Raw genomic sequence first — 13,774 nt, forward strand, 5'->3', positions numbered from 1 at the left:
GGATAAAAATTATTACTCTAATTTTCATATTGGGTCATTTTCTGGTTGAACCTTTTGCCATCTTTCAACTTTGCTTTATGTGGGTAGCGTGGGAATGTCTCATGGCATGTCATCAACTTCTCTCTAGTTACCTGTTGTTAAAATAATTGCAACTGAAAAAAGTAGGTTAGTGTTTTGGTTTTTCCTTCTTTGCTTTAAAATCTTCTCTCCATTGAATCTGGCAGGCTTACAATGGTATTGCTTGAATGGCTTGGTGCATACTGCTCGATGCCCCCTTGGGGTCTCCGTGTCGCACAACGTGACAGTGACATCATGGTGTTGTTGATTGGAGACCTGATTATATTGGTCTTCATTTCCAACGGCAAAACTATCCCAATGGTGATTTGGTAAGGCGACAGACTATGCACTTTTGTGGCAGATGCTTGTTGGTTGCAAATCGTGTAGTAATGGTGGAGATGGGAAGCTATTTGTCTGATACTTATTATACACAGTTGGGGGGGGTTTTGCCATTCATATATTCCTGAATGGAAGCTCAGCCCAAGCAGGAAATTTTAAGCATTATTCTGTACTGGTGAGCTCTAATAAGGGCAAAACGTGTCTCACTGTGCTATTTTTCTCTGCTTGTGACTTTTTGAACCATTGCCTGTAAGGTTTGTTGCACACTGAGATGCCTCCTTGGGGTCACAGAAACGGTGTAGGCAGCACAACATGATTGTGACATCATGGTGTTGCTGTTGCTTGGAGAGCTAATTACCCTCACCTGAGGAGAGGGTATTGCATTTGAGTCTGCTTGTTTGTCTGTTTGTATTTGTCCGCACAGAATAAATATAATTTTCCCTGCAACCGTTGGTCCGGTTGACAAATTTCCACCATAGGAGCAACTCCACCTGTATAATTTTTTTATGATAATTATGACGTCATAGGTCACGTGGTATGGGCGCCATCTTTGAAAAACCGAAAAAATTTGCACTTCTATCTCCGAAAGCACTGCATAGAAAAAATTGAGACATGGCTTGTTGTAAAGTCTCCATGGGGAATAAAATGTTAATTATGTCATAGGTGCCTCCATTATTACGTCATAATTCAACAAGTACAAAACTTCATCGGATCAAGATGAAATTTATTGAGCGTCTTCTGGGGATAAATTGCTGGAGAAAAAAAGATCCGGTCACGTGGTTCGGCCGCCATTTTGAAAAAAAACGAAAAATGTTGCGCCTCTATATTTCCGAAAACGCTGAATAGAAAAAATTGATATATGGCCCATTGGAAAGAACTCTCCAATCTCCATGTGGAATAACATATGTTGATGATGATGTCATAGGTGCCTCCATTATGACATCATAATTCGACAAGGGCAAAACTTTATCTGATCAAGATGAAATTTCTTGAGCATCATCTCAGGATAAATTGGTGGAGAAAAAAATAATGATCTCATTGGTCATGTGGTTCGGCCACCATATTTGTTTTAACACATAATCCTTAAAAACCATTGAAAACACGTCCTGGCAAGGGTCTGCAATCTATGATTGCTCTTTCTCGTTCTAGTTATGTTTATTCGCAACAGCAAAAAATTGTGTTCCGAACAGTGATTCAGTTCGGCAATAGACAATGCACTCTCATAGCAGACGACGCTTGTTGATCCAAGATTGTGCAGCAAGGGCTGTGATGAGACACCAATTTATCTTGTACTTACTATACACAGTTCTGAGCCCTGGTGTTGGGCTAGCGGCTAGGGTGCCAGCTTAGGATCCTGGGTTCGAATCCCGGTCGATCGCTGAATTAACGCCAGGGGGGTTGACTCAGCCTGTCATCCTTCCGAGGTCGGTAAATTGAGTACCAGTTCACTGGTAATTCCCTGTTTGTCGTAAAAAGGCGACAAAAAGGGTTGGCGGCAGGAAGGGCATCCGGCCGTAAAACATTGCTTCAAAAAGGGGACCAAAAAACAACAACAACCACGGTCCCCGAAAAAGGCCAACCCCCGCTTGCGGGGAAAAATGGCCTCTAAAGGTGGTTTTTTTTTTTGTTTGTTTTTTTACTGTGCACAGTTCTGGTCCTACCATTCATTTACACATGCAGTATGGCTCTGCAAAAGTCTTAGGCCACCTTGAAAATTAATGTTTTACTGTCACATGGGCATATTTTGATCGATAACAGGGATTGTAATCATGTTTTATTCAAACCAAAAAATGAAATGTATTTTGTAATATTGATGAATGACATTTCTGTGTATGCTGTGGCTGACTTTTTCCTGTAAAACAGCAGATATCTGTTTTGGATGCTTTCCTGCATGATCTGAAGTAATTCCAATGGGAGGTTGTTCCCTGCATTCTGCAAGGTTTCCTGTAATTAGTCTTTTTATTTTGGTTGTTTTTCATTTTTCTTGTGACCAACTCATCCAGTTACAGTAGATCTCAAAGTTCTGCACACTGACAGTAAATATAGAATAGTTTCTGAATACAGACTGTTTATTGTGAGACTAGAAAGAACCCTCGTTACAGCATCTTTGAGTTCAGAAATGTTCATTGCGTTCTCTTTGAAAACATTTTCCTTAAATCCCCACAGAAAAAAGAATCGAGATGAGAGATCGGGAGATGTTGAAGCCCAAGGAAATTATGCGGAATTAATCAGTCAGAATTTAATCTCCCAGGAAAGTGATAATTGAGCCACTGCATGGACAAGCGAGCTGTATACGTGCAGTTGCTCTGTCATGTTGAAACCAAGCACCAGGAATGTTTCTCCCCTGACTCTAGAAAAACGTATGCATCTGTATGTAATGTTCTGCATTCACAGCCATGCCTTCGTCACTATCCTGACCTTCAAAAAGGTATACACCGTAAATCGGATGACGACTGAGGCCACATCACTCTTTATTTTGGGGGGGAGTGGAGAGCTAACTCTACAAAGTGGACTGTTTTCTCCATGCTCTAAAACTGACTTCTGTTTCATTACCATACCATTCAAGTAAATATGACATTCGTCACTGAAAATTATGTCATCTATGTTGATTCTTAATCCTACTGAATCTCACACAAAATTCATAATGTCGACACGTCATCTGGCGTTAACTGCTGCACCAATTGAACTTTGGAAGGGAAAGTTATCAGATCAGACTTTGACACTCTAAAGACACTGCATTGAGACACTACAATTTCATGTAAAATCTTGTTGTTGAATCTTGGGCTATGTGCAATCACTTCGCTGGGTCTGTTTATGGTCAGTGGAGTTCGAATAATAATCCTCCATTATTGTTTTTCACAGAGCCCATCTCTCTCTACTTCAACAAAAAAATTGTGATGTATCATCTTCGAGGTTTGTGTATTATGACCTTCCATTCCTAACTTTACCTCGACCTCGGCACACGAAAATGTCCTCGGTGATCTCGGGGCCCTCGCAGCACAGAAGTGCCCCAACAGATGGCCTAACTAACCAATGGCCCATTGTCTTTTGCCCTAATGGCCCAAAACAACATGGCCATGTCAACAGGTAGCACAGGGTGGCAGGCATGCTGGTGGGTGTCATGTTCAGCAGGGTCAAGGGCCTTCAGCAAACAGGTAGCTCATTGGTAGCTGTCTTTCGTGGGCAGGATCTCGTAGCAGCACATAGGATGGCCGACTTCAGCCCTAATCCTATCCTAATCCTACTTGCGCCACTCTTCCTTCTATGGTATTCCTAGCTCCTGTCCCTCTAAACTAAGCTACCCCTAACAGACCCCTAATCCCTATAACTATTCTACTTCCCAAAAGGAAACAAAGGCATGTGTGGTGACCAAAACGTTAAGGAGGCATAGCGTTTCCTGGCTCGCCGGAGGAGTGGCCCAATAGGGATGTGTGCCTTCCCCTGGGACTTTGAGGGTCCTCCAAATCCAATTGCCGCCCCCCTGTTCTCCAGCTGCAGTAGACATCAAAATGGTGTGAAGAGGAACCTATAGAAAGTCTATACCCCCTTTCCAAATGTTCACCTTTTGTTGCCTTGTAGCCTAGAATTAAATTTAATTTAATCAGACTTTTCCACCTTTATTTACACACTGTAACCCACAACTTCCAAGTGAAAAACAAATTCTACAAATTTCAGAACATTAATTAAAAATACAAAACCCGAATATCTTGGTTGGATAAGTGTCCACCCCCCTTATAGTAGCAATTGTAAATTACCTTACCCCCCTTATAGTAGCAATTGTAAATTACCTTCGGTGTAACCAATCACCTTCAAAATCACACACCAAGTTAATTGGCCTCCACCTGTGTGAAATTGAAGTGATTCTGATTATTTCAGAATAAAATCAGCTGTTCCTGTAGATTTCCTCTGCTGCGTAGGGCATTTCACAGGAAATACTCAACCATGAGCGCCAAACAGCTTTCAAAAGACTTCCGGGATAAAGTTGTGGAAAGGCACAGATCAGGGGATGAGTATAAAAATAATTCAAAGGCCTTGAATATCCCTTGGAGCACAGTAAAGACAATCATTAAGAAGTGGAAGGCATATGGTACCACCAAGACCCTGCCTAGATTAGGCCGTCCCTCCAAACTGACCAAGCAAGGAGTAGACTGATCAGCGAGGCCACCAAGAGGACAATGGGAACTTTGAAAGAGCTACAGGCCCTTATGGCAAAGACAGGTCACTGTGTATGTGCCAACAATATCCAAAGCACTCCACAAGTCTGGCCTGTTCGATAGGGTGGCAAGGAGGAAGCCATCCCGTTTGAGGTATGCAAAAAACCACTCCGGGGATTCTGATGCCAAGTGGCAAAAGGTTTTGTGGTCTGATGAAAGCAGGATGGAAGTTTTTGACCTAAATGCAAAATGTTACGTTTGGCGCAAACCCAACACAGCACATCACCCAAAGAACACCATCCTGACTGAAGCATGATGGTGGCAGCATCATGTTATGGGGATGTTTCTCATCAGTAGAGACTAGGGTACTTGTCAGGACAGAAGGGAAAATGGATGGAGCAAAATACAGAAAAATCCAAGAGGAAAAGCTGCTGCCCTCTGCAAGAAAGCTGAAATTGGGACGAAAGTTCACCTTTCAGCAAGACAACGACCCGAAGCACATGGCCAAAGCTACACTTGAGTGGCTAAAGAAAAAAAGATAAATGTTCTTGAGTGACCCAGTCAGAGCCCCGACGTGAATCCAATCAAAAATCTGGGGCATGACTTGAAGATTGCTGCACATCAACATTCCCCACGCAATTTGATTGAGCTTGAACAGTTTTGTACAGAAGAATGGGCAAATATTGCCCAATCAAGATGTGCAAAGTTGGTAGAGACCTATCCCAACAGATCACAGCTGTAATTGCTGACAAAGGTACTTCCACCAAGTATTATTAACTCAGAAGGGTGGATACTTATCCAACCAAGATATTGTAGTTATATATTTTTTATTAATTTTTTTTAAGGTTTGTAGAATTTGTTTTTCACTTTGAAGTTGTGGGTTACAATGTACAAATAAAGGTGGGAAAAGTCTGATTTGATGCAATTTAAAGGGGGTAAATGGGGTGTAGACTTTCTTTAGGCAATGTATACTCTAAAGTCTAAGCTCACACTCAAAACACCTTTTCCTTTTTTTCTTTAACTTTTCATCCCCTCTATCTTTGTTCTACATAACTAATTTAACCGCCGATCCAAGTGTTGGTGCTCTAATGTCGTGGCTGAGCAGTGTGGCCTCTCTCCACAGTATATCTTCATCCTCTCTAGTGCAGCACCCCTGACTGGAGCCACTTTGTGAGCTGCCTTGCTCCGTCCAAATTCTGGGTGGCCTCTCTACTGGTTCCCCAAACACGTGCCCTCTGGCCTGTATCACATAGGGTCCTCTCTCAGGTACTGTGTTGCCTACCTTAGCTGTTCACCATCTCAGATCATCCCCAATCCAAAACCATGTGCTCTCTCTCTCTCTCTCTCTCTCTCTCTCTCTCTCTCTCTCTCTCTCTCTCTCTGTCTCTGTCTCTGTCTCTCTGTCTCTCTGTCTCTGTCTCTGTCTCTGTCTCTGTCTCTGTCTCTGTCTCTGTCTCTGTCTCTCCCTCTCTCCTCTGTCCTCTGTCCTCTGTCCTCTGTCTCTCTCCTCTCTCCTCTCTCCTCTCTCCTCTCTCCTCTCTCCTCTCTCCTCTGTCCTCTGTCTCTGTCTCTCTCCTCTCTCCTCTGTCCTCTGTCCTCGTCTCTGTCTCTGTCTCTGTCTCTGTCTCTGTCTCTCTGTCTCTGTCTCTCTCCTCTCTCCTCTCTCCTCTGTCTCTGTCTCTGTCTCTGTCTCTCTCCTCTCTCCTCTGTCCTCTGTCCTCTGTCCTCTGGTCTCTGTCTCTGTCTCTGTCTCTGTCTCTCTCCTCTGTCCTCTGTCCTCTGTCCTCTGGTCTCTGTCTCTCTCCTCTCTCCTCTGTCCTCTGTCCTCTGTCTCTGTCTCTGTCTCTCTCTGTCTCTCTCTGTGTCTCTCTCTGTCTTACCAGAGGGTACCCTCGCGCAGTTCCGTGATAGCGCTTTCTCTCGTTCCGTTACCAATCGGTCTCCTCGCGCAGTCCGCAGTCTCTCTTCTCTCTTCTCTCTCTCTTCTCTCTCTCCTCTCTGCGTCCCTCGACGTCTGGGGTGGGGAACCTCCGGCCTCCGGGCCGTATACGGCCCGCGAGACCGTTTGATCCGGCCCGCGAGGCCGTTTGATCCGGCCCGCGAGGCCGTTTGATCCGGCCCGCGAGGCAATTCATCTATCTATAAAAAAAAATTTTTTTTTTTTTTTTTTTTTTTTTTTGTATACAAGATCGAGGCTCGTGAAAGAGCGAACATTAATCACACAGAAAGACAAACCGACACATAAAACATATAACATCGGGAGCGGTAGACAAGATGGGGAGAGAGGGGGAAGGACACAAACACAACATTTGAGAGCAGGGACCGAGAGACATGGAGACATCGAGAGATCTGTGAGAGGGAAAGGGCTTTGGGGGGGGGGGGGCATGGGAAGGGGGGGCATGGGAAGGGGGGTGGGAGAGGTATAAAACATATGGACACTGCCAGGACTTCCAGGAAAGAAGTTGAAATTTCAAACAAGGTGGATCTGGGGTGAATTAGCGGGGGTAGAAAAGATCAAGGTTTTGGATGGGGGAAGATAAGAGATGGTGGTGAACAGCTGTTTTAAAGACCTGGAGGGAGGAGTGGGATTGAAGGGAGTGAGGGAGTTTGTTCCAGAGGCGGGGGGAAAGAGGAATGAAAGAGTGAAGGTGAGCAGACAGCCGAGATTTCGGCAGTTTAACCATCAGAGGGTTGCTGGCAGATCTTGTGCGACCTGTTGGAATATTTGGGGGACAGAGCACACAGAGAGCTGGGGGTGCAAGGCCGGAGAGGAGTCGGAAGAAGACAGAAAGACCACCTACCTGCCTGCGGTGAGTGAGTGAAAGGCCCTCAGAGATAGCTTCATCGCGGGAGATTCCAATAATTCTGAAAGCTTTGGTTTCAACAGCGTGAAGCCGAGCTAGGTGTGAGGCAGGAGCACCGGCCCATAGGGGAGAACAGTATTCCATTGAGCTGCGGATGAAAGCCTTGTTTGTGGTGAGGAGCTCAGGTGTGCCGAGGAAGGACTTCGCACGACGGAGGATGCCCAGTCGTCGACTGGCTTTGGAGGCCAGCTTGGAAATGTGGTTTTCCCAAGAAAGATCATGGCAGATAGTGAGACCCAAAAGCTTGAGCGACAGAACTTCTTGGAGAGGATTGTTGAGAAAGTAGATGGGAGGGTTGTCCAGTCGATATTTTCGGAGAGACATCGTAAGAGTGTGAGATTTGTCCTCCCTTTGCTAGAGTTCTGCAAACTGTATGTACATGCTGAGGATTTTCCCATTCTGAGGAGACATGCACTGAAGTTTGCATCACTGTTTGGGACGACCTACAGCTGTGAGCAGTTCTTTTCAAAACTGACTCTTGCAAAGACTCGGTTTCGCTCAAGACTGACTGACCCAAACCTGCAAAACCAGCTGCGAGTAACATCATCATCACTACCACCTGACACCAAACGCCTCGCCAAAGAGAAACAGTTCCAGCCATCGCATTAGGTGAGTCCGATATATGTATTCAATAATTTAGCATGGCCCTCGAAGGATGTTCTAAAAATCGAAATGGCCCTCGACAGGAAAAAGGTTCCCCACCTCTGCTCTACGTGAAAAGGCGCCGCGCTTGCGCTTATATAGTCCGCTTAGAAATCAAGCCGCGCACTCTCAAACCACGCCCACCAGCGAGCTCACCTCAGCCCTGATTGGATAGCGAGGGCTCACCGGCTCCACCCTTGACGGAACGTTGACAGGGCCACGCCTTGTTCTTGGCGCTCCGCCCCCTTCTCCAAGCTTGACCGCGTGCGTAATGGCGTTTGGAGCGAACGCTGAGGCGGCTGGCAGAGGCGCGTAATACAATTTGGAGAGAGAGACTGGCAAAATGGACGGAATGGGGCCTATCTTATTTAATTAATGCAACGCAGATTCAACTATTGGGAACACAGCCTTATCTGAAACACATACTAAGGAAATAACTGACAGTCCTATGGTGTCCTACGTGTGGCATATGGACTAACTATGGATGCGACCTTATTAAATGCTGGGATATTTACAAGAGTTATTATTTACAAGTGAGGGGTTTTCAAAACCGCAACAATATACACATATACATACATAAATATACATCCACACTACATGTGTTGGAGTCCTTAAATTGAGCAGGCATCTTACTGATCACTGATCATGTCACATATTTTGATACTTTGACATTATGGGATATAGGCCATGGGGCATAGGGCTAAAATGTGCTCAATTTGACAATTTCGTGCAACAACGCAGGGTATTACTTAAAATTGCTATAGATGGGTTGGGGATGTGCTCCTGAACAAGAAACACCATGTCCCCAGACACCAGGGGTGCTCATTAATTTTTAACGCGCACTTGATGAAAATGCAAGTAAATATATATTCATCAACTATACGTTACTGCATTTTCTTTTATTACCTTCGCAAAAGCGGAAGGTTATGTTTTGATCGCTGTGTATTTATTTGTATGTCTGTGTGTGTGTGTGTGTATGTTATTCGCATAACTCAAAAAGTATTCAACCGAATTGCATGAAATTTGGTGGGATGATTGGTTATTATACGGGACACATTTGATTAGATTTTGGGAGCAATCGGGTCAAAGGTCAAGGTCAAGGTCACGAAAAGGTCAAAATCGTATTTTTACCATAGCGCGGTCAATTTTTATCCAATTGGCATGCAACTAATGCCAAAATGTTCAGAATTCAATGCCCGATCTTGTGATATACGACATGACCCAGTGAAGACATTACCCTTGTTAGCGGTTGGGGGTCAAAGGTCAGGGGGGTCACGACCTTGCAAAATGTGCGTTTTTTGTCATAACTCGGTCAATTCTTATCCGATTTGCATGAAATCAGCACCAAACTGTTCACTGTTCTGTTCCCTACACTCCCATGCCAAGTACAGAACAGTAGCTGCGGCGAAGGTATGCGCTCTACCGAGTGCCCGTTCTAGTTTCTGGATAGTTTGAGGAGTAAAATGAAAAAAATTGATTGTGATATTGTTTCTAGACCTCCTTTTCACTAAAATACACCAATAAACATGATATTTTTGTATCTAGATAGTCGTAGCGATAAGTTGAAAATGAATCCAATCTGAAAATATGGTCCGCCGCAGCTGAAACATGTTGTGCCGCAAATAAATCATTTTTATTTTACTTTTTAAAAATTAACTTCTTACTTCTACCTTCTATGATCAGTTCATCTTCTTTGATTTGAAGAATGGCAATGAGTGGCAGTTGACGGCTGACTCCTTTTACTTTTTAGAAGATTCATTTTCAACTTATTTATTTAAAACAGTACAACATGTATACATTACGCATGTCATGGAAATTTGTCATGTCATTTGTCAAAAGCATCAATATAGCCATTTTGAACTGGGGTCAATGGCTTGCCAGGTTTACTCAAAAATCTTGTGTAGTTCTTGTAGCAGCCATGATGGTACTGAAGCTCCCTGGCAACCAAGTCCTCCCCTTCTATTTGATGCAGCATTTGTACATCCTCTTTTGCTTTTGCAGCATTTAGAAGTTGACCTCCACTGATGAGTTCACATTTTACTAGCCTTACCATTGACCTCTTTCCTGAGATGTGACTGCGCTTGTATTGGTTGCTATGGCAGAAAATGCACTCTTCAGGAAACATATGTCGCCTGCTCCAATCTCTTTGGCTGCTGTTTGCATCTGAGGAACGCAACATTCTCTTTCTGCTGGGCTCTCCACTGCTTTCACTAACTACAACTGGACCATCGTCAAGTTCGTTCATGTCTGTCCCGGCATCTGCATTAAACAGAAGGAAGAAACAAATTTTGAGTGATTAGAATTTAACTTTTTTTCAACAAATATGAAACATGTATTTATTTTCTTCCTACCTACCAACCATTGAATTATTGTCTAAACATAAATATACACAATTGTTTTCATTTTTTTTCTTCCAGTTACTTGTATACCCAATTTTTTCTGACAATATATTTAAAAAAATATATAATACAACAATTATATTTTTGTTTGGCCTTTAGGATATCATGGGATGGAACGTGCAATTTGATGCAACAATAAAAATTTGTGCCATCTCACGTTGGTATTTGCCCCAAATAAAGCCGGTAGCATCATCCATGCATTGACAAAATAGTGGTCACACTCAAAGTAACTGTGCAAGTAAACATTTGCACCTTAAAAGTATACATGCACACTGTGCACAAAAAATTGTCGATAGCTCCGCCGTCTTCCAGGATTTTTTGAGAAACTGTTTAGAACAAAGTCCACATGTTATTTTTTTTAATTGTCGATAGCTCCGACGTCTTCAAGGATTTCTCGGGAACTGTTAAAAACAAAGTGGGGTTTTTTTTCCGCCACCAAGACGGCAAAGTGTTTTTTCATATCTAATGTATTTCATTGATATTCAGTTGTTGTTTTTCTACTCAGATCAGTGAGTAAATTTTCTTTTTTGCCTCAATAGTAGGTGACGTTTTTTTTCTTCAAAAAACTTCCATGTCCCCCCCCCCCCCCCCCCCCAAGAATCTATTGGTGCATCCCTTGTTATACATTTGTACACGCTTTGCTAGTAAAAATATTAATGACCATGACCACCGCGCAAAAAAACAACAACAAAACAAAAATACAAAATAAAAATAAACTCAACATGTGTTTATTGTTTATAATTATAGAGTTTAAAATTTTGCAAACATCTGTCTTTTTTAGTAACAAATATCAAATCATGGTTTTTTTAACAACTTCTCCGACAAGGTAAACATACTTTTTATTACCATCATTTACAGGACAGTAAGAAGTACCTACCGTACAATTTAGTAAAAATGTGTAGTCTACATGTACAAAATTATTTCTTAATTCTTTGTGGATCCTAAAAACTGTAATGAGGTGTGACATGAGCCTGATGACATAAACCACAATATCCCCACATATCATGATACTATTACTAAAGTAAAAGAGCATGCTTGCAATAGTACGATTTGTATTATAAATTGTAGTCTTGAAATAGATAAACAAAATCATAAAATGTACATTTCATCATGCATGACTTGCTGAGTCTGCTGTACATTTGTCAATTGAATTTGAAGATACTACTCTTCTAAGGCCAACTCCAAATCTTCCGGAACTTGTTACTAACTTGCTTGAATCAAGCATGATGATTTATTTGATCATGATATATGGCAATGTAATGTGAATTCTATCATCACGATCAGATTCTATCATCATGATCATGTCTATGTTTGCAGAACAATTGAAACTTTTGGCTAAACTTAAAGCTTACTAAAAAAATTACTGCATAATCATATTAACTTACCATGAGATGTAGATGTTTCGGTCTTTTTCTCCTTCAGCCTGTTCACTTTACTGATGTCACAAAAGCGACGTGAACAATCATAATGGTAGCCAATGTTGGGATTTTCTGGTTTGGCTTCAATGCAGGATTGTGTATCGGCAAAATCAAGCCCCAGCTTTACCGCACAGTCGGCCAGTAAATCGCGTTCTTTACAGTCATAGAGCAACCATTTACTCGCAAATTCAACAAAGCGGGCCCAGTTTTTATCATTGAATTGAATGAAATTGCTTTTAGTTTTATGGACAACATGCATCACGCAAAATTTGGACGAAAATTGAACAGGTTTTCCTGTCACTGCCGAAGCAATGGGCGTCGCCATCTTGGTTTGTCAGCTACCGAACGGAGCTTAGTATGAGCTGCGTGATTGGCCAATTACGGCACCTGACGTATCTGGAGCGCTCATTCGCTGAATTTATCACGTGAACAACCTTGTCCGCGAATTTTAAACCTGATTTTTTTATCGAAATTCTTTCTTTATTTGTATTTTAATGTGCAGGTATATTTATTGGGGACATTATTATATCGAATGGAACGAATATTTTGCTGATTTTCATGAATAAATCAAGTAATCCCCATTCCTGTTGCACGAAAAAGTGGATTTTAATGGTATGCCCCATGGCCTAATATTATGTGTCGATCAGTGCTGAAAAAAACTCAATTTAAACCACTTTAAATTCAGGCTGTATCACAACAAAATGTGAGAAAGTCGAGGGGTGTGAATACTTTTTGAAGGCACTGTATGGAACCCAACCTTGATACTGCATGGATTTCAGATCTGCAAGTACTCTAGTTTTTAGTAATGGGAGGATGATTTGTAACATTTGTTAGCTTTCAGAATCATTGGAATCTCCCGCGATGAAGCTAACTCCTAGGGCCTTTCACTCACTCACCGCAGGCAGGTTGGTGGTATTTTTGTGTTCTACCGACTCCTTTCTGGCCTTGCTCCCCCAGCTCTCTCTGTGCTCTGTCCCCCAAATATTCCTGCAGGGTGCACAAGATATGCCAGCAACCCTCTTATGGTTAAACTACCAAAATTCTGACTCTCTATTCACCTTCACTCTTTCATTCCTCTTTACTCCCGCCTCTGGAACAAATTCCCTCACTCTCTTCAATCCCACCCCTCCCTCCGGGTCTTTAAAACGGCTGTTCACCTCCATCTCTTATCTTCCCCCATCCAAAACCTTGATATTTTCTACCCCAGTTAATTCACCCCAGATCCACTTTTTTGAAATACCGACTTCTTCCCTGGAGGTCCTAGCTGTGTCCACGTGTTTTTTTTTTTTTAACCTCTTCCCCCCCCCCCCCCCCCCTTTCCATGCATCCTCCCCCAAAGCCCTCTCCCTCCCACAGATCTCCCGATGTGCCTGCTCTCCATCTTGTTCTCCCGCTCCCTTTTTCATATGTTTTATGTTTTATGTGTCAGTTTGTCTTTTTTGTGATCAATGTTAGCTCTTACACGAGCCTCGACGTTGTATACAAAAAAAAACAAAAAAACAATCCTCTTTTATACCCTCGTTAACCTCACCCAAATCCCTTCTCCATCCAAACTTCCAGTTTTCCCTCCTTGGGAGTTTCCTTCTGTATCCATGGCTGTGTTGCCTTCCCAACAATATAAAACTTAGCCTGCCCCTCTTGGCCTCCATGGCCTGTGCCATGTAGACCGAGCACCAGCGAAATTTGTTCAACCGGAAAGAGACAGAAGGTTTCATTACATGAGGTGGTTGATCGTCCATCACTGACTGAAGGTCGGGATTGCTGCCGGGTCATAGCCTGTACCTTAGGCCTACAGGTGACCTTTTCGGGTCACCAAAAATGCACTTATTCAACCCAACAGCGACAAGGAAACTAAATGCACCATGACATTTGGTAGGGACCGTAGTTCACCAAAAGTACCA

At 42.8% G+C, this 13,774-nt stretch overlaps 2 protein-coding genes and 1 long non-coding RNA gene across 4 annotated transcripts in view; 2 read left to right on the forward strand and 1 right to left on the reverse strand.

The window, feature by feature from the left end:
- LOC137430068 (acetyl-CoA carboxylase 1) overlaps positions 1-13,774 on the reverse strand; it is a 763,460-nt gene that overhangs the window by 547,835 nt on the left and 201,851 nt on the right. The window lies entirely within an intron of this gene.
- The window catches only part of SPPL3 (signal peptide peptidase like 3), a 154,946-nt gene that overhangs the window by 23,007 nt on the left and 118,165 nt on the right, over positions 1-13,774 (forward strand). The gene's annotated exons all lie outside the window — the stretch shown is intronic.
- The window catches only part of LOC137430066 (uncharacterized), a 36,133-nt gene continuing 22,583 nt past the window's right edge, over positions 225-13,774 (forward strand). Inside the window, exon 1 of the long non-coding RNA XR_010984994.2 lies at positions 225-386. This is a non-coding gene — a long non-coding RNA (uncharacterized LOC137430066). The remainder of the gene's footprint in view (positions 387-13,774) is intronic.

This window comes from Myxine glutinosa, chromosome 6 (assembly GCF_964187855.1).
Source record: "Myxine glutinosa chromosome 6, kmMyxGlut1.1, whole genome shotgun sequence".
Taxonomy (NCBI): Eukaryota; Metazoa; Chordata; class Myxini; order Myxiniformes; family Myxinidae; genus Myxine; species Myxine glutinosa.